We start from the raw sequence: 22,593 nt of genomic DNA, 5'->3' as shown, positions 1-22,593 counted from the left end.
ACAGAGTCTTACTTTGTCACCCAGGCTGGAGTGCAGTGGCATGATCTTGGCTGAATGCCACCTCCACCTCCTAGGTTCAAGTCTTTCTCATGTCTCAGCTTCCAGAGTAGCTGGGATTACAGGATTGTGCCACCACACCCAGCTACTTTTTATATTTTTAGCAGAGATGGGGTTTGCCAAGTTGGCCATACTGGTCTTGAACTCCCAACCTCAGGTGATCCGTTGGCCCCAGCTTCCCAAAGTGCTGGGATTACAGGTGTGAGCCACTGTATTCGACTGTTTGTTTATTTGTTTGTTTATTTGTTTTTGGCATTTACCCTGCTTGCTGTTCTCTGGACTTCCTGAATTTGTAGTTTGATGGCTATGACTTACTTGGAGAATTTATCAGTTATTCTTGTTTCAAACATGTTTTATCTTTCTTTCTTTCTTTTTTTTTTTTATTCTGTCTCTTTTTCTGGTATTCCCATTATGTATATGCTATACCTTTTGTAGTTGTTCCACTGTTCTTGTATATCTTTCAGTTTTTTCTTTGTTTTATAGTTTTGAATATTTCCACTGACGTATTTTTATCCTATGAGGTTCTTTCTTCAGTTGTGTCAAGTCTACTGATGAGCCTATCAAAGACATTTTTATTTTATTTACAGTGCTTTTGATCTTTAACATTTTTTAAATCCTTTCTTAGAATTTTCATATCTCTGCTTATATTATCCATTTGTTCTTCCATGTTATTTACTTTTTCCATGAGAATGCTTAGCATATTAGGTGTAGTTTTTTAAAAAATCTGGTCTCATAATTCCAATATCACTTACATCTTTGAGGTTAGTTCTGATCCTTGTTGCATCTCATCAAAAATGTTTTGGCCTTTAAGTATGCCTTGTAATTTTTGTTGAAACCTGGGCATGATGTACTAAGTAAAAGAGACTCTGGTACATAGGCTTTTATTGGTAGAGTGATAATGTCCTAGGGAAGGGAAAACATTGTATAGTCATATGATTAGGTCTTAGTCTTTTAGTAGGTTTGGTCTCCTGAGCTGTGAATTTCACAAGTGCTTCTCAGATATTTTTTCACCACTTAGAAGGACAGGATAACTAGAGTGAACTGGAGTTGAAATTTTTCTTTCCCTTTGGATCTCTTTGAATCTGATAAAACCCCAAAACGTTATTTTCTGGTAAAATACTCTTGAGGGAAAGCCTTGTTAAGAAGAGCAGAATGTTCACGATTATTTCAACATGGTAACTGTTGTCCTTTCCTGCAGGAAGAACAAGGGGATGTTTCTCTCTGATCTTCACTGTGACAACCTAGTAGGGCTCCTGGAGCTAAAACTTAAAAAAAGAAAGAAAAAAAAAAAACAAAAAACAAAAAGAAAGAAAAAAAAAAGAAAGAAAGAAACACACACACACACACACACACACACACACACACACACACACAATGCACGTCCCCATTCCCAGTCTCTATGACTGGGCCTTCCTGGAGATTTTAACTCTCAGACTTGTTCCTTGTTAGCTTCCAGCAATTTGCATTTACAGTTTAGGCTCTCCTAGTCCAGTGCTAGTTTCTTTTGAGCTTTTTTCCTTACAAGCTTTTGCTTCATTAAGTTGTGATTCTCTGTATTCTCCTGTCTATCTCTTCAAATTTGGGGGCTTTGGTTTGTCCTGTGACCTCACTTTTCTAATGGATCTAAGTTTATTTTTTAACTTGTTCAGCATTTTACTTGTGGGAATGAAGTGTTTATTTCCAAGCTTCTTAGGTAGTAGGCCAGAAACTGGAAGTTGATCTCATCCATTAATTTTTAAACATAGGCTACCTCTTCCTTCATTTTCAGTGTTCTCTTAGTTAAAACATGTGGATGACTCTGAAAGAATTAACATATCTCAGCATCAAAGTATTAAAGGTAACTCAGCAGGCATTCTGCAACAGACTACATTACCATCTAGACACTTCATTTTATCTGAAATACAAGATGCCCCCCAAGGACCTGCTTCAAGACTAGTCTTTATATAAAGTAAGGAACTTTTTAATTCTAGCAAACAAGCTAGCTATCTTGGTTCTTTTCTGCTTATCCCATCTTACTGCAAGTAATAGAGACGTAATGGAGCAAATTCATGCTGTCAGTTCTATCATAACTCTGGAAAAACATAATTCTTGCCTTAGAGTCTCTATTTAGCAAGGATAAAAACAGTTTTTTTTTTTTTTTATATTGTGTTGTATTTAGGGGTTAAATAAGTCTTGCCTTATGCTCTAATAACGAGAAGCATCTTTATTAAGGGCCCATAGCAACAGCAACAAAAGTAATGTGTTTTCAAATAAATTTAGATTCCTTGACTGGTGGAAAAAATGTCTCTCCCCAAGGATGTTCTTGTCCTAATCCTTGAAACTGTAAGTTTCACTTTACGTGGTAAGAGGAATTTTACATGTCATTGTTGCTATTCCTGTTGGAATACAAAAAAAGAGAGAGAAGGATTTTATGAATATGATTATCTAAGGATCTTGAAATGAGGACATAATCTTATCTGGATAGGCACTTTGTAATTATAAGGATTCTTAAATGAGGGAGACAAGAGGGTCAAAATCAGAGAAGGGTATCCGAGGACAGAATCAGAGGGTTAAAGAGATACAATTGCTGACTTTGATGACAGAAGGGCCTCACAAGCCAACAAATGCAGGCAGTCTCTAGGAGCTAAAAAGTGTGATGAATCCATTTTCCCCCAGAGCCTCCAGAAGGAATGCAGCCCTGTCAACATTTTGATATTAACCCAGTAAGACTTTTAATCTCCGGAACTATAAGATAATACATTTGAGCTTTTAAAACCCACTGATATAATGTGTCACTGCAGCAACAGAAAACTAAGAGAGGTTTATTCTCATTTCTAATATTTGTCAGAATGTGAAAAAGAAATTTCATGGGTTTAAGAATGAGGTGGTCTTAAGGCAGTCAGGGCCTTGAGCTTCAGAAACTTTTACAATGGAAATTTTTGATGTGTTTGAGAGGGAACTATTCAGAGTGTACATTACAACACCAGAAGTATTGTGATGGCAAAATATAATACCAAGGATTATACAGATTTGTAAATGTCTACAAGAGCCATTACCTGATATGTGAGCAGTTACATATACTATCCTCATCCATGGCATGCATTTATATTTGATTCTAGCACTGAATTACAACCATGTAACCTTAAGATACATTTCAACCTGCCAGTCAAGGTAGCTGCTACTACTTTTCTTAAGTTGGAATATCTGTCATTCAGAATCCTCTCAGAAAAAAGATAAATAACTCAAAGTATTTATAACATAGGGAATTTAATGGAGAACTAGTCACACAAGTGATAGAAGAGCTGAGAAGATAAATGGGGAAACTGATCATACTCAGAGATTAGCAATAGCAGAAAAACACTACATCTCCTAAGTTGCTAATACAAAGAAAAAATTGGAATTCCAAGGGCTGGGATCACCCCACAGGAGTTGTAACTACAGCTTGTCACCAGGAAGCTGAACCACTGTGGAAAATTTATTTGAGGGAGACTGAAGTTGATGGCCTCACCTTTTCCGACCACCCTATCGTCTGCTGCGAGTGCCTCTCATTAACTCCAAACAAGATGGAAGCCAGCTAAAACTGCAGCCAAGGAAAACTAATTAGTAAAGGCCAGGCCCTCTGCTAGAAAAGGCAGAGCAAAGAGGGAGGAGAAATTTGAGAGCAATTGGCTCTGTTATCACTTAGCATGTGAAGTTAAGGGGAAAAATAAAAAAGCCCTTACACACACACACAGACACACACACACACACACACACACACACACACACACACACACACACACACACCCCTTGGCTATGTTAAGAAATGTTAAGGAGAACATTTTGAAATTAGGGATTCTTTTAAAAGAGACACATTTTCCACGATGTGGGGATGATCAAAACTCAAAACTGAATTGTGTAAGACTCAGATCTTATGCAGGCATCCTTTCTATTTTGCTTGTCTGAAGTACATCAGCCAAGCAAAATAAAAAGTATAGAGTATACTTTATGCACTGTAAAAATTTAAAAACTGCATGTCCTTTTATATTACCTCTTTATGTGGAATTAACTATGCTAACTCATAAAATCAATTTACAAATTAAAAAGATATATAAACACAATTCTCCAAATAATTTTTTAAAATGAGAGTTTTGTGGAAACAATTGTTAAGATGTACTCTTAGATTTATATAATAAAATAGTACAGTGTTGACTGGATATAGGCACACTTGAGCCATACTTTTTTATATTCTCATATTTCAGATCTAACATCGATATTAATAAGGTAGAGATAATATTGGAATATTGATAGGTTTTTAAAAAATTGTATACTATAAAGTTGATTATTTTATTAGGTGCATTCCTGTATTTCCACATATAATCATTTCAGGCTAAAAATTATCATTGACATTTTAAGTCTAAAGGGAAGCAAAATGTATGCCAATTAGTAGTCAATAATAATTTTCCTCTAGTAGATTATAGTAAGTATCCAGTACGCAGATGATTGACTTCACACAAATAATCATCAAGGCATAATCTGTCTCTCAGCATTTGTCAAGCTTTTCCCTCACCATTTCATCAGAACTGTGACAGGTTTTATGCCCATCTGTCATAATCAACTGAATCCTTTTCAGCCGACAGACTAAAGCACATGGCAAAATTTCTAGATGATATGATGGCCAGAACTCCCTTCTGTCAAGAAATTGCAAGGTAGATTGAATGAGGATATTTTTACCTATGACAGGGGAACTGCATTTTGATTCCTCAAAGCAACAAAATGGTATTTTTTGCCCTTATCCATTGTTTTATCATGTTAGAAAATTTTCACATTTTATTTAAATATTATGCCATCTTTTGCTTTATTTTGGCTACAAGAATCTTTTTATCATTTAATACATCTCTATGTAACACAGGTTAATCAGAACACTTTGACATATACTAGGAAGACGAAATTCTCAATTTCATTTTCTCAGTTTAACAGGAATGTATTGAGCTGCAGTGTACTCTTTTTTTTATCTTAATGGGATCATAATCTGATAAGAAAAGTAAATATATAAACAAAGTATTACCAGGCAGCGTATTGCATGCAAAAATTAACCCAAGAACAAGGTTAGCATTTAGTAATTAGTATTGAGTAATCAACTCTCTGAATGGTGAGTCAAGTCTTCCTTAGAATCAAAACTTTAAGCTTTTGAGGAAAGTGAGTTTCAATTTGATAATCAGAGTATAAGTGTTTTTATCACAGGAGTAAGAATATGTTTTCTATCTCATTTCCACAGCCACAGTAAGATTAGACATGGAGATAAACCTCAGTTTTCAGTGGGAATCTCCAGACATTTTCTTTGACATCAGAATTCAGCCAAATTCTGCTTTTGCCTTGGCTACAATATTTGGAGTTTCAAATGGATGATAAGTTAAAGAATACAATTTTTTCCTGATATCCCTCCACATCGACTATTATTTAATTCATACCCAAGAAGACTTTTTGTGTACATAACGAAAGTAAGATGCAGAGACAATTCAGAGATAATTTTGTTATCATAAAGCTAATTGCTCCCTTACTTAATTTGCACCTCCAAAGAGTAAGGTCTAGTCTTTCCTGACTGATTCTGCAAACCAACAAAAGCACGGAAAGGCATTAGAAAAGTATATACACACACACACACACACACACACACACACGTATGTGTGTATATATATATACACATATGTATATATATTTATTCATATATATATCTTTTATTCTTTATATCTTAATATATATATATTTACATAATAGTGAATTTGCATTACCACTACTGTCTGAATCTCTTAAGTTCTTAAAGTTCTTAAGTTCTAGGGTAAACAAGATACCAGATAAATATTTTTACTTTAGTCAATTTATACTAGAGATGAGGGAAGTTTTACTAATCTAGTGATTTTAACATCAATCTAACTCTATAATAGCAATTCTAGTGACAAATATGTCTTAATTCTACCTACGCACACCTCAGTGGAAAGTGAACATCTATTTAGTGTCACAAAATGCAAAGCCTGATGAGTGCAACAGCATTCTAGCAGTTGTCAGTGTGGAGAAATTATTGTGAGGCTTTCAATTCCAAAGTTTTAAAAATTGTAATAAGGAAAGTTATAATGCTATAATATTTATACTTTTGATACATTTTCTGCTTTCTTTTATTTCTGTACTTTATTCTAGAATAGTAAATTTGACTTTTGTCTTAGGTTCAGGAAAATATTGATTGTGATACTTACCAATTTAGAAAGCATTCAGGCAAAATTTTTAATTTGGTTCCCCTTTAGCACATAGAAAAATGTATGCTGGGTATTAGAAGTCTACCTAGGTTCCCCAGCTTCACCATCTGCATTCTTCGACCTGTGAGAAGGATTTTTTTTTTTTTTTTTTTTTTTTTTTTTTTTGCTATGCATTTGGAGTTGTGTTTCTGATTTTTCTAGATGTTCTCCAACTTGCTAGAGACATGTGATTCTGTCTTTGGATCTAGCCAATAATAAAATTCTCTGGCTGAGAGGTTTTGCTTCAGAGACTGGCAGGTTTTTAATTGATTTTAATAATGTAAAATTCCATTAGGAAAATTCCATCAGTTCATTGTGTGAACTAGTTATTTTCATACAGCAAAATTCTCATAAGTGTTCCCATCTATTTCTGAACTATTCATCTTTTTCTTTGATTTGCTTATCTAATTATCTATGCTAATATCACATTGATTTGAAAATGGTGATTAAATTATTGTAATATGTTACAAGCCAATTATACTCCTAATTTTTAAATGGCATTGACTTTTACTGCTATTTACTCTATCATATGAGATTTGAAATAATTTTTCAATACCAAAGCAAAAATGCTTTAGAATAATCATTAGATTCGAGTTGAAATGGTTTTAGATGTATATATGAATTTTGTTAGAAGTTCTATTTTTATGATATTAAAACTTCCTAAATTAAGATAACAATTATAGATTTGTGTCTGTTTGATAGTGGCTTTTGGACATGGCTGTGGGATGTGGTCCACTGCTGAGGTAGCGTATGTGTTCAGTAGAAAATTTTTAAAAAAGAATAAAATGAACTGAAAGTCAGGGCTCCTTTTAGTAATTATCATCTTGCAGCAGTTCTAAATCAATATCATGGATAAAATATCCATCTCCATTATGGTGATCTCCTACATCCTCACCCTTATTTACTCCTATGTGATAAGATTTTATAATTTTTATTTTTTTAAAAAAATTTGTAGATTAATTGACAAGTAAAATTGTATATATTTATGATGTACAATATAATGTTTTGATATACATATACTTTATGGAATGGCTATATCAAGCAATTTAACATATGAATTACCTCACACATGAATTGCCCCTTGTGTGTTGAGAGCACTTAAAATCTACTTCCTCAGCAATTTTCAAGTATACAATATATTGTATTAACTGTAGCACCAAGGCATACAATAAATCTCTTGATCTTATTTCTCCTATCTAATGAAAATATTTTATCCTTTGACAAACATGTCCTCAGCACCACTGCCCCACAGTCTCTGGTAAACACCATTTTATTCTCTGTTCCTGTAAGTTTGACTTTTTTACACTCAACATATAAATGAAATCATACAGTATGTCTTTCTGTGCCTAGCTTATTACACTTAACGTAATGTCCTCCAGGTTCATCCATGTTGTCACAAATAACAGAATTTAATTTTGGCAAAGGATGAATAGTATTCCATTGTGTATATGTATTACATTTAAAACAATCCATTCATCGATGGACACTTAGATCGAGGCTATGTCTTGGCTCTTGTAAATAATTTTTCAGTGAACATGGGAGTGTAGATGTCACTTGAACATACTGATTTTACTATTTTTTGCATAAATGCCCAGTAGTTGTATACTTGGGTAATATGATAATTTTAATATTTGGAGGAACCTCCATATTGTTTTTTATAATTGCTATACTAACTTACAATTAATTCCACTAACAGTGTTTCAAGGGTTGCTTTTCCACCACATTCTCACCAGCACTTATATATTGTCATTTTTACAGTAGTCATTTAAACAGGTGTGAGATGATATCTCAACATAGTTTTAAATTGCATTTCTCTGATGATTAGTGATATTGAAAATTTTTTTCATATACTTCTTGGCCATTTGTGTGTGTTCTTTTGATAAATATCTATTCAGATCTTATGCCCACTTTGTAATGGGATTATTTAGTTTTTGCTATTTACTTGTTTGAGTTCCTTATATATTCCAGTTATTAATCCTGTGTCAGAGAACAGGAAATATTTTCTCCCATTCTGTAAGTCGTTTCTTTACTTTGTTGGTTGTTTTGTTTGCCGTATAGAAGATTTTTAGCTTGATGTTATCATATTGTCCCAATTTTGCTTCTGTTGTCTATGTTTTTGGGCTTGTCTTTGCCTAGAACAGGAGCTTTTCTGTGTTGACTTTTGCGATTTTTACGGTTTTAGGTCTTATATTAAGTCTTTAAATCTATTTTGAGTTGATTTTTTTTTTCTGTGAACTGTGGGTCTAATTTCATTCATCTAATCCTCACATTGAATATTTTTTGGCATCTTTGTCAAAAATCACCTGACTGTAATGTGCCTGACTTTATGACGGAACTATGTTTTTTTTTTTTTTTTTTTTTTTTTTTTTTTTTTTTTTTTTTTTTTTTTTTTTACTACAGCTTTGTGGTAGATTTTCAGGTTAGTTAGTACAATACCTTTGGCTTTGCTCTCTTTTATTAGTGTAAATTTATGAGGTACAAATGTAATTTTGTTACCTGCACACTGAGTAATGGTGAAATCATGGCTTTTAGCGTATCCATCACTGAAATAATGTACCTTGTACCCATTAAGTAACTTTCATCTTCCACTCCCATCCCCACCCTTGCAAATCTTCAATGTCTGTCATTTCACGGTCTATGTCCATGTGTACACATTATTTAACTCACACAAATGAGAACATGTGGTATTTGTCTTTCCGTGTCTGAGTTATTTCACTTAAGATAGTGACCTCCAGTTCTATCCTTGTTGCTGCAAAAAACCACGAATTTGTTATTTTTATGGCTGAATAGTATTCCATTGTGTATATATGCCACATGTTTTTACCCATTCATTCATTGATGGACACTTGCGCTGATTTTATGTCTTTGCCATTGTGAATATGGTGTGATAAACACACAGGTAGCTTTTGTTATAATGATTTCTTTTTCCTTTGGGAAGATACATAGTTATAGAATTGCTAGAACAAATGGTGATTCTATTCATTGGGATACTTCCATACCGTTTTTCATAGAAATGGATAGTAAATTGCATTCCTTCCAAGGGGGCATACGTTTTTCCTTTCCTCTGCATTGTTGCCAACATCTCTTATATTTTTGTCTTTTTTATAATAGCCATTTTGATAAGTGTAAGATAAATATCTCAGTGTGGCTTTAATTTGCATTTATCTGATGAATAATGATGAGCATTTAAAAAATATATTTGTTGCCTATTTGTATATCTTTTAAAAAATGTCTGTTCATGTTATCTGCCCACTTTTTAATGGTATTACTTGTTTCGTTGCTGTTAAGGTCTTTGAGTTTCTTGCTAAGGCTTTTTTATTCCCGCTCAAGAATATATTGGTTATTCAGGGCCTTCTAGTTCCATATGAATTTTACAATTGTTTTTCTATTTTCATTTTTTTGTGAACAATTTCATTGAAATATTGGGAGAGATTGCATTTAATTTATAGATTGCTTTGGGTGGTAAAGTCATGTTAACAATATTAATTCTTCCAATCCATGAACATTGGATATTTTTCCACGTATTTGTGTCTTTGATTTTTTTCAATTCTTTTTTTTTAATTTTGGAGACAGAGTCTCACTCTGTCACCCAGACTGAAGTGCAGTGCAGTCATAGCTGACTGCAGCCTCAAACCCCTGATCCTCCTACCTCAGTCTCCAAAGTAGCTGGGATGACAGGCACACGCCGCTACACTCAGCTTTCTTCAATTTCTTTCATCAATGTTTTATAATTTTCATATAGCATTCTTCATATGTTGCCTCTACTCCTTAATTCAGTTAATTTTAGATTTTGTAGAGTTAAGTATTCTTGTGAGTGAGGATTTTCTTATTTACATTTCTGATTATTAGAAGTATTGATAAAAGATAAAAATCATACATTTCATTAGTTGTTATGCTGGACTAACATCTCTTCAGTTTTCTAAGCATTCAATTATTCTATCTGGAAGAAAATATTTACTTGCTGTTTGTTTAACCTTTCTTTAAAACGAATATATCAGTAATTGTAATTTCTCTCTTCTTGTATTTGTTACAGCTTCAAAGATAATAATGCTGCTATTATGTGTTTCTTAAAACAAATGGCCACTATTTCACATTTTAACTGAACTATTCCTGATAGTCTCTTCTATACTAGTTACAATATATACAAATTTTCCTGTTAATCTTATTCACAGTTGTTTTTGTTTTCATTTTTAATGACATTGACTATATGTTATGAAAAATAACAGCATTTTTAAAAAGACCACATGATTATTCTTACATAATTTACTGACACATAGATTATATTTTTAAATTTCAGAGTTACTTTTAATTTTTAATTAGTTACTTTGACGGAATATTATCAAATTTTTCCTAGCATCTTTGATAAGACCTCAATATTTTTCTTCCATAATTTTCTGATGCATAAATTTATTGCATTTTACATTTATAGTCATACATAGCAGCCACAGTTTTACTGAATTAAATTTATAATATTAGTATTAAACATATTCTGGTTGATAATTTATATTAGAGAGAATTTTTTAATACTCTTGAATGTTTTTACTTATATTGGATTTGACTATTACTTAAAAATAGGTGGAATTTAGCTGCAAACTTATTTAGTCAGGGTGCTTTTCTTTTCTTCTTCATTTTTGTGGGTACACAGTAGGTGCATATATTCAAGGGGTACCTTAGATGTTTTGGTACAGGTATGCAATGTGTGAAAATCACATTATGGAAAATGGAGTACCTATCCCCTCAAGCATTTACTTTTTTGTGTTACAAATAAGCAAATTATATTCTTTTAGTTATCTTAAGATGTACAATTAAGTTATTATTGACTATAGTCAACCTGTTGTGCTATCAAATAGTAGGTCTTTTTCCTTCTATTTTTTTTTTTTTTTTTTTTTTTTTTTTTTGGTGTGCTCATTAACCCTTCACAACTCCTCTCCAACTACCATCCCCCACTACCCTTCCCAGCCTCTGGTAACCATCCTTTCACATTTTTTTTTGTCTGTTAATTCAATTGTTTTGATTTTTAGATCCCACAAATACGTGAGAATATGTGATGTTTGTCTTTCTCTCCTTGGCATATCTCACTTAACATAATGATCTCCAGTTCCATCAGTGTTGTTGCAAAATGACAGGATCTCATTTTTTTATGGTTGAATAGTACTCCATTGTGCATACATACGATTTTTTCTTTTTCCATTAATCTGTTGATAAACACTTAGGTTGGCTACAAATGTTAGTTGCTGTGAACAGTGCTGCAACAAATGTGAGAGTATAAATAACTCTTTGATACACTGATTTATTTACTTTTGGGTATATATCCAGCAGTGGGCATGCTGAATCATGCATTTTATTGAGGAAACTTCAAACTGTTCTCCACAATGACTGTACTCATTTATATTTCCACCAACAGTATATAAGAGTTCCTTTTTCCCCATATCTTTTTCAGTGTTTGTTACTACCTGTCTTTTGGGTGTAAGTCATTTTACTGGGGTTGGATGGTATCTCATTGTGCTTTTGATTAGCATTTCTCTAATAATCAGTAATGCTGAGTACCTTTTCATATGCTTGTTTGCCATTTTTTTGTCTTTTCTTGAGAAACATTTACGCAAATCTTTTGCCCATTTCTTGATCAAATTATTAATTTTTTTCTATGAAGTTATGAGAGCTTCTTATGGTTATAAATCCCTTGTCAGATGAGTAGTTAGAAATATTTTCTCCCATTCTATGAGTTGTCTCTTCAGTTTGTTGATTGTATTATTTGCTGTGCAAAACCTTTTAAACTTATCGTGAGCCCATTTGTCCAGATTTGCTTTGGTTGCCAGTGCTTATGGGGCATTACTCAAGAAATTTTTGCCCAAACCAATGTCCTAGAGATTTTTCCCAATGTATTCTTGTAGTAGTTTCATAGGTTGAGGTTTTAAATTAAGTATTGAATAATTTTCATTTGATTTTTGTATATGATGAGAGAGGTCTAATTTTATTTTTCTGCATGTGGATATCTAGTTTTTCCAGCACCATTTGTTGAAGGGACTGTCTTTTCCCCAGCATATGTTCTTGGCACCTTTAGGGAAAATGAGTTCACTGTAAGTATGTGAATTTGTTTCTGGATTCTCTATTCTGTTCCATTTGTGGAAGAGTGAACTCATTTTCCTCAAAGGTGCGAAGAACCAAAACCATGCTGTTTTGGTTACTATATCTCTGAAGTATTATTTGAAGTCAGGTAATGTGATTCTTTCAGTTTTATTCTTTTTGTTCAGATAGCTTTGGCTATTTTGAGTCTTTTGTGGTTCCATATAAATTCTAGGAGTTTGTTGTTTTTATGAAGAAGGTTATTTGTTTTTTCACAGGGATTGCATTGGATTTGTAGGTTGCATTGGGTAATATAGGCATTTTAACAGTAGTGATTCCTTCAATCCATAGACATGGAGTATCTTTCCTTTTCATGTGTAGGTGTTCCTTTTGATACTCCAATTTCTTCTTCCTCCTCCTCCTCCTCTTCTTCTTCTTCCTCTTCTTCTTCTTCTTCTTCTTCTTCTTTTTTTTTTTTTTTCAGACTGAGTCACCCAGGCTGGAGTGCAGTGGCATGATCTAAGCTGACTGCAACCTCTGCCTTCTGGGTTCAAGCTCCCAAGTAGTTGGGACCTCATGTGCACACCATCACGGCCAGCTAATTTTTTGTATTTTTAGTAGAGATGAGGTTTCACCACATTGGCCAGGCTGGTCTTGAACTTCTGATCTCAAATGATCCACCCACCTTGGCCTCCCAAAGTTCTGGGATTAGAGGCGTGAAGGCATGAGCCACCATGCCTGGCAGTTCTCTTCAATTTCTTTAATCAGTATTTAGTGGTTTTCATTATAGGAATACTTCATTTCTCTGGGCAAACAAATTCTTAGGTATTTAATTTTTTTTGTAGTTATTGAAAATGGGATTGCATTTTTTAATTTATTTTTCGGATTGTTCATTTTGGCATTTAGAAACACTATGGATTGTTTACATTGATTTTGTATCCTACAAATTTACTAAATTTATCATTTCTCATAGTTACTTTAGTGAAGTCTTTATGTTTTTCCAAATATAAGATCATCTGCAAACAAAGATGATTTGACTTCTTTTATCAAAATTTAAATTCCTTTTTTTTTTCTCTTGTCTGGTTGCTCTAGCTAGAACTTCCAGTAACATTTTGAATAACAGTGGTGAAAGTGGGCATCTTTCTCATGTTCCAGATATTAGAGGAAAGGCTTTCATTTTCTGCCATTCAGTATGATGTCAGTTGTATGTCTGTTTGTATATAGCTTTTATTACGTGGTGATATGTTCCTTCTATACATGTTTTTTTTAGGGGGTGTTTTTATCATGAAGGGGTGTTGAATTTTATTGAATGCTTTTTCAGCATCAATCAAAATGATCATATCATGTTTATCTTTCATTCTGTCAATGTTAACATCAATTTGATTGATTTGTGCATGTTGAACCACGTTGCATCCCAGGGATAAATTCTACTTGGTCATGATAACTGATCTTTCTAAAGTATTGTTGAATTTCTTTTGCTAGTATTTTGTGGATAATTTTTGCATCAATATTCATCAGAGTTATTGGCCTGTAGATTTCTTTTTTATTATTATTATTATACTGGGTACATGTGTACAACATGCAGGTTTGTTACATATGTATACATGTGGTATGTTGGTGTGCTGCACCCACTAACTAACTTGTCATTTACATTAGGTATATCTCCTAATGCTGGATTTCATTTTTGATGTGTCTTTGTGTGGTTTTTGTATCAGGGTAATACTGGCCTCATAGGATGAGTTTGGAAGTATTCTGGTCAGCGTGCTTTCCAAGAATGAACTACCAATAATCTTCACATTTTCTTCTGTGGCAATTAATTTATCAAGTTATTTGTTCTTATTGGGTTAATACTGGTAGTTCAACTATTACTAATGATACAGAGAAGAGACAAGGAAATACTGGGTAGGAAAGGGCAGTTCTTTGGCAAAGGCCCCATCCTCAAGCCTGAATATCCATGGCCCTAAATGAGGACAGGCATTCCTGTTTTCATGCCCAAAAGCTACCTTTTGCCCTGCCATGCCCCCTGATCTGTGCCCATATTAACCCCAGACCCAGACTCCAGAAACAGAAAAGGAGAGGAGCAGACAAATAGCAGAACAGTGTGGCAGAGAAAGAGAGAAGGGGCGTCTGAACGCCGAGAGGAGTTCGACTGATGATGGATGGAGAGGAGATCGGCTGCTGAGCGGCCAAACTCTAGGGGAAGATCATCTTCCCCCTCTATCCCCCTCTCAGCTCCTCATCCAGCTTGCTGAAAACCACTTCCACTACTTAATAAACCCCCCACATTCATGCTTCAAGTCTGTGCACGACCTGACACTTCCAGGAGACTGAACAAGAGCTCAGGATACAGAAAGCTGTCACACTGGCCTTCTGCTCTGGTAAAGGGGCAGAGGGTCCACTGAGCTGGATAACATTTAAGCTGTCCATGGATGGCAAGGCTAATAGAGTACACTGTAAAAAACACCCATTTGAGCTTAGGTAGTCACAGGACCCCACCCCTGGAGGCTGCTGTGGGGCTGGAGTCCAGTGCCCTGGCTCCTACCACTGCCTTTCTGTGTGCTCCCCCATCCCATATGGGGTTTGAGCAGTGGCGGTGACCACACAGATGAGCCACACTCCTGTTGCATGTCCTGCGAGGGTGGTCTGAGAACTCTCCTCTTTCACTAAACAATCATCTGTTTCTTTCAGATTTAAAAAATCTTGTTCCAGTGTTTGCAAGTTACATTCTCTTAGAAGTCTATTAACTTTGCTGTGTCTGTGTATAATTCATTATTTTTAATCTCCAATGCATTACTCTGTCTCTTTTTTCCTTATCCAAGCACATAAGTCAGTTTTTGATTAATTTATCTTTTCCAATATTTTCTTATTTTCTATTTCATTATATTTTTGTCAGCCCGTACTATTGTTAATTTGTGCTTTCCTATATTTTTAAAATTTTGCTTAGTACTTTTGAAAAAAAGTATTACTATATTTTCTTTCTTATTGACGAAGGCATGTGATGGTACACATTCTAATCTCAAATTGATATGATGAATTCACTCATCTGTAACATTAGGAAGAGGTTTCCTTTTAATAAAAGATTTTTTCCTATAGTTAAATAAGTCTGCAATAAGGATAAAGCCCAGTATTAGAATATGGTGATGTCCTAATTCCAGTGTCTGTGTATGTGACCATATTTGGAAATAGAGTTTTTGCAGATGTTATCAAATTAAGATGAGGTCAGTATAATGAGCTCCAGTCCAATATAATTAGAATCCTGACAAGCAGAGGCAAGCATTATGTGATGACATACACAGGGAAATGGACATGTGACAACAGAGGCAGAGACTGAGGCCTTGCCACTGCAAGCTAAGAAATACCAAGAATTGCTTGGCAAACGACTAGAAGCTAGGAGGGAGCAGGGAAAGATTTGTTTTTCTAGGTTTCAGAGGGAGCTTGAATTCCGATATCTAGCCTCCAGACTGTGATACAATACATTTCTCTTCTTTTAAGCCACCCAATGTTGGTACTTTGTTACAGCAGCCCTAGGAAACTAATATAACCATCTACCCAGCCAAACAAACAAAAACAAAATAGGCCGCACATGAACTTTTAAATTATTGTTTTCTAAGTGTAACAGTCATTTCAGTGCTATTTCAGTACTGGTGCTACAATTTCAGAATTTTGTTGATCAATATTTAAAACAAAATTACCAGAGGAAAAATCCTTATCATAAATGAGATACCTATTCCTGCCTTTGTAAGTTACAGGATATAAGGAAGTTTCAGTTGCCACTTTCTGAAGGATTAGAATTCTGAGTCATCCCTCCATGATTTATTTTAAGCTTTTCTATTTATAGTCTGTCTGCCACAATACCCATTATATATATATATATATATATGTTGGTTTAGGGCCATTCTCCAGTTTCAGTAAAAATGAAGATTCATAACATTCTTGTTTGATTTGGTCATGTCTTTAGCTCTCTGTGTGGAAATCGTAAAATGTGTTCATAATTTTATGCTTCCTCTTCTCTGCTACAAAAGTAAGCTTCTGTTAGGTGGAGCTATACTTATTTATAGCTCTCACACTTAAAGAGTATTTGGAACATTGTAAGCATAAAATAAAGATGTATTAGAGGAATCAAAGTTATCCATTAATTTGCTTACTTAATGACAAAGAAGTGGAAGGAAAATAAAACTTCCCAAAGGTATAAAACATTTACCATAGAATACATTTTATATGACTTTTTATTATACAAAAGACAGAGTAACAGAACAGTGTAAATATAACAATGAGTGTTAAAAATGAGTTTTCTAATATGGGCAATCTATTTTTAAAAGATGCTCCAATATTAATTTCTGAGGGTGATATATATTTTTAATTGATATTGTCATAAGTTTTGAATTTTTACCTAGCACATTCCAGAGCAACAGAGCCTGCATTACTGTTGAGAATTAGAATCCAAGTTTCATTTCTATTAATCTTTGTGCATTAATGTTTTCCAGTCAATAAAATAGGCTAGCGACCATATTCACCCGTAACTGATGTGAAGATAACATTTGGTATTTGAACTCTTGATGGATAAATGACAGCAATCTATGAAACTCTCTGACCCTATACATAGCATCAAAATCAACAAATCAAGCCCCCTTTTATCAATTACCTACCTAATAGCTACAAAATCCATTTTAATAGTCATTAGGGACTTGCCTTGGAATAAAATAAATAATACTCGTTTCGACACACGGCATCTGCTTTTAATAATAATTATCATTTCCTCTCTTTTTACCTCTAAGAATGTATTAAAAATCTAAATTTAATCAGCAATCCTTTAGCAAGTACTTAATTATAGTTCATAAAGACCAATGACCATAAATCATTGAATTGCTTGTTCAACTTTGACAAATGGAGAAAAAAAATAAAACCAAGAGGAATTCACGGCTTAAGTTCCCCAAGAGAGTGAACAAAAAGTCAAAACAGAAATGTCTCTGAAGAACTATTACATCAGTGCAAAAGTAATCGTGGCTTTTGCCATTGAAAGTACTGGCAAAAACCATGATTACTTTGGTACCAAACTAGTATCAGTTATGTAATTATAAACTTAAACACTATTTTATTATGCCATGATTGTTCTTTTGTGTCCAGAGCTTTCTGGTTTTCTGTAACTTTCCAACTATACATTCGGGAATTACTTCTTTCCCACTTTTTTTTTATTTTTTCTTCTTCAGACAGTCTCACTCTATTGCCCAGGCTGGAGTGCAGTGGGGTGACCTCGGCTCCCTGCAACTTCTGCCTCCTGGGGCTCAAGCAATTCTTGTGCCTCAGCCTTCTGAGTAGGTGGGATTACAGACACCCACCATGATGCCCAGCTACTTTTTGTATTTTTAGTAGAGAGGGGTTTTCACCATGTTGGCCAGGCTGGTCTTGAACTCCTGGCCTCAAGTTATCCTCTCACCTCAGGCTCCCAAATTGCTGGAATTACAGGCATAAGCCACCATACCCAGCCTTTTCTCCCACTTTTGACTCTCATTTTGAAGTAATCTATCCTGATATAATGTTCTTCACTAGTGGAAAGATAAGAGTATAATCTAAGTTTGGCCTGAAAGATTTGTTTGCTCTAAGATATTGAATCTTAAGATAAGTGATAAAAGAATGGAGTGGATTCCTCTAGTTAAAATACTCTTGAGACTGATCAGATTCTTGGAATTTGCCAAGTGCCTTTTTTTCTCAACCAGATTCTTCAATTTTTCTTAAAAAGTCTGCAATGTGTTACCATATCATTGTAATTAAAATTTATCTTTTACTAAGTTGTCTAGGGCCTTTCGTGTTGATTTATTTAAATAAGCCTCTCTGACTCAGATTTGTAATAAATCTGATTAGTCATATTTATGGAACAAATTAAGTCTAACTATTTGTATGAAAGTTAATCTCCATAAAGGCAAAGGTAAAATTTTCACTGTTATGCTTGAGTTTCCATAAGAGAGCTTCTACTGTGTTATTTGATTAATGTTTATTTAATGAATTAAAAAATTAATGACTTTATTAATGCATCTTGTGTGACACTCAAAAGTGATTTTAGCCCTTTAATGAGGTAGAATGAGTCTCAAATATTTCTTCATTTAAAAATTTAAGCTTTTATCCTTTAAAATTAACAAATTGCTACTCATAAGTATTAGAAGAGAGAAATTCTAAAATAAAATAAGATATCTTAGGTCACATTAGTCAGTAACTATCTGTCATTTTATTTAATATGTCACTGTTCTACAAAGCATTTGAAAGAGAAGAGGGAAATTAATAGTACAGAAATCATAGGATACAGACAAACATGACAAAAAATTTATGAGCTGGTTTCTAGCCATGACAAAAAAAAATAGTAATATACAGGAAAAAAGTGTAGAGGGAATGAAACTAGACTTAGCTTCCATAATGCAGTGCTTGATTTTTTAATCCTGTTTACTGTGAAGGTCTTTCATCCTGACTACAAATATAAATATCATCAACTGTGAATTTCTTCCAAGTCATTGTCTGGCATGGGATGTCATCAAGTGAGATTAGCTGTACTTTAATTTTGGGGGCCAGTAACTTAAAACTACATACCTACACACACACACACACACACACACACACACACACACACACACACACTTCTCATTTTTAGAGTGTTTGCTTATTTGGCTAACTAAAAACTGTTTTACTCACTTTATGCAACAAAATTTTTCTATAGCAAAATAACCCTGCTAGGCATTATGACCATTATTTCCTAAAATAATGATACTTTAATGGAAAAAAACACACACACACACAACCAAGATTAAAATATTTGCTTTGAAATATTTAAAACTAGGTGTTATTACATTGTATCACATTAGTAACTACATTACTTTAATTTTTGTGTCAGTTAAAATTTCACTGTTAACTCTCTTTGATGATTAATGAAATAGTTGATGATCTAATGAAACAGCTGTTTTTCAGGACTGAAAAATAAAATTTGAATAAAATAATTTTTCAGACTTCCATTTTCTAGTCTGGCATGAATGGACTTTGGTAGTCTTCACTCCTGTGCTTATAACAAGAAAAACCTGAACAAACTGAAAATCAACAGCTCTTTGTTAATACCTGAGAGAACTGAGGTCACAGGGAAACCCACTGCTCCCAAACTTGAATAAATAGTTAGATATGGAGAATTCTAGCTTACCTAAGTAGAAGCCTAAGAGGAAAAAAATACTCCATTTCAACCAATACTGGGGTAGCAAAACCTTAACTGTAAATGACAAAATGATGAAAATTCAGTGTGAATATCCTGAGTTTAAACTCTGGGTATTTAATCTTAGAGGTGAGTAGACTTTTATGAGTTTTGCAGTCAGAGCACTACCAGGCTCTCATAATGAAAACTGGAGAAAAACCTGCTTGCAGAAGGAGAAAAGTCGTTATTATTAACCTTTGACCAAAGCATTCAATTTTCCTTAACAATATCTACCCTAAAGAAATCTATTTTACCAGAGCCTAACTGACTGGGGTTTTACCAGAGATGAACTAACCAAGGGTAATCTAACTCCAGCTCCATCTTTCTTATCTATATTCCATGAGAAGCATTTGTGAAGGTCATAGTGCACTAAAAGACTGAGACCCAATTACAGGACTAAAGAATGCTTCTTTCCACCTACACAACTTACCACCACACCAATCAGTGTCCTGTATAACAAAAAAACATACAACTGAAAGAACTGTGAATTATTAATGTTATATGAGAAGATGTCTCTAGGGAGACCAAAAGGCAACAAGGGTCACATAAGCAGACAAGAAAAAATTGTCAAACTCTGACACCCACAGCAAAGAATAAACACACCACAATGTAAGTAGACAGTGCAGTAACAAATGGACAATTAAGCAGAGATGAAAAAACTAAGAAAGATTTAAAATAAAACAGTAGAAATCAAAAATGTTACTGAAAAGAAGAATGTCTTGAGTGGGTTAATCAATAGATTGGACATAAACAACATTGTGTATTGTGAGCTTAAGGATATGTCAATAGAAACTTTTGAAATTGAAATGCAAAGAGAAAATAGAAAAGAAAATTAGAAGAGAATAACCTAGAACTGTGGGACAATTACAAAAGGTATAACATTCATAATGAGACTACCAGAGAGGGAGGAAAGAGAAGAAGAAAACAGAACTATTTGCTGCAAAAATGACAGAATTTTCTGAATTCAATGATAGATACCAAACCACAGACATAGAAAGCCCAAAGAACAACAAGCAGAATACATACTAAAACATTGACACCTAGCATATCGTGTTCAAACCACAGAAAACAGAAAGAAAAAAAAATCCTGATGGATGCTGGGGAAGTGAAAGGGGGAATGGGGAGCTTGTGCTTATACAGGAGGAAAGATAATAATTATGTAAAAGCATATTAAATGATTTTGGTTTACAGATAAGCAAAATGAATGAGAGTGACGTTGTAGAGGATGGGAGGGAGGAACTGGGAATACTCTGTTCTAAGGTACTTGCACTACCCGAGAAGTGATAAAGTGTTATAAAAAGCATAACTTGTATTAGTTGTGAGTATATGCTACAAACTCAATGGCACCACAATTGAAAGATTTTTTCAATTAAATCATACAAAATGCTCAATTAAAACAATAAAAAACAGAAAAATAATAAAAGGAAAACAAAAACAAGAGTAGTAAGCAGAAAACACTAAAAATTTGGTAGATATTAATCTAAGTATGTCAATAATCACTTTAAACACCAATGGTCTAAATATAGTAAATAAATGACAGAAATTGTCTGAATGTTTTGTCTTAGAACATGATTCCATGATATATTATCTAAAAACAACCCACTTTAAATAGTAAGACATGATATATTAAATGAAAGGATGTGATACATCATGCTAATACAACTGGAAGAAAGCCGGAGTAGCTATAATAATTTCAGACAAGGCAGACTTCAGAGTAAGAAAAATTATTAGGGATAAATAAGAGTATTACATAAGGATTTGGGGAAAATGATGGAGTATCAAAGAGAAGACATAACACTTCTTATGAAGACATAACAAAGAGAAGACACAACTAATAACAAAGCATCTAAATATGTAAGACAAAACAGAGATGCAAGAAGAAATGGATGCATCCATTATTACAGGCGGAGACTTCAACACCTCTTTATTAGTAATTACATCCATGAGGCAGAAAAACAATAAAGATGTGGTTGAACTGAACATTACCACCAATCAACAGGATCTAGTGGACATCTATCTATATAATACTTCATCCAAAAATACAGATTCCACATTTTCCTCAAGCTCTCATGAAACGTTTACCAAGATAGACCACAGTCTGGATCATAAAATATACCTTAACAAATTTTAAAAAGTAGAAATCATACAGAGTGTGCTCTTAGTTCATATCAAGAAACTGAATTAAAATGAGCTAACAATCTACTGTTATTATAATAATAAATTCATAAATGACAAGTATAATTTATTTTTTTTTTGTGCACCCGCCTTTTCCCAATGTAAATGCAATTACATTAACAGGATCTGGAATACCTACAAAGAAATGGTAAGCAATAGGGCAACTGGAAGAATGTCAGCAGAAATTTCCTAAGCATTCATATAAAAAAGGTATTCAGAACTTTCACAAAAATTAACAAATGAGCAGTTTAATATCATTTTTTTTTTTTTTTTTTAGCTTTTAAATTTTTTTTGAGACGGAGTCTATCTCTGTCACTCAGGCTAGAGTGCAGTGGCGCAATCTTGGCTCACTGCAAGCTCCGCCTCCCGAGTTCACGCCATTCTCCTGCCTCAGCCTCCCTAGTAGCTGGGACTACAGGCGCCCGCCACCACGCCCGGCTGATTTTTTTTTTTTGTATTTTTAGTAGAGACGGGGTTTCGCCATGTTAGCCAGGATTGATACCTTAATTTAAATTTAAAAAATAAAATTGGCCAGTCTAAATCACATGAAGAAAGTATAGTGCTATTATTACATTCCAACTGTGTATAACTCACATTCTAGTATACTGTGAGTAACACACAAGCCCCTGAAAATGAGTGTTTACATGAAATTCTGGCAAATGACCTGCTGGAAGTCAGAGGGCTCTCGATAGCAGCAAAATCATACTGGAATGCGGCTCTCCCAATTCCAGTCCCATTTATGGAGTTACAGCAGTGTTACTCAGCAGCAGTACTGTTAACATTTTGAAGCTGATGTTTCATTGAGACGGATGATCCTGTGCACTGTAG

Source organism: Rhinopithecus roxellana, chromosome 16 (genome assembly GCF_007565055.1).
Source record: "Rhinopithecus roxellana isolate Shanxi Qingling chromosome 16, ASM756505v1, whole genome shotgun sequence".
Taxonomy (NCBI): Eukaryota; Metazoa; Chordata; class Mammalia; order Primates; family Cercopithecidae; genus Rhinopithecus; species Rhinopithecus roxellana.
The sequence above is the reverse complement of the archived record's forward strand: the minus strand, read 5'-3'. Positions refer to the sequence as shown.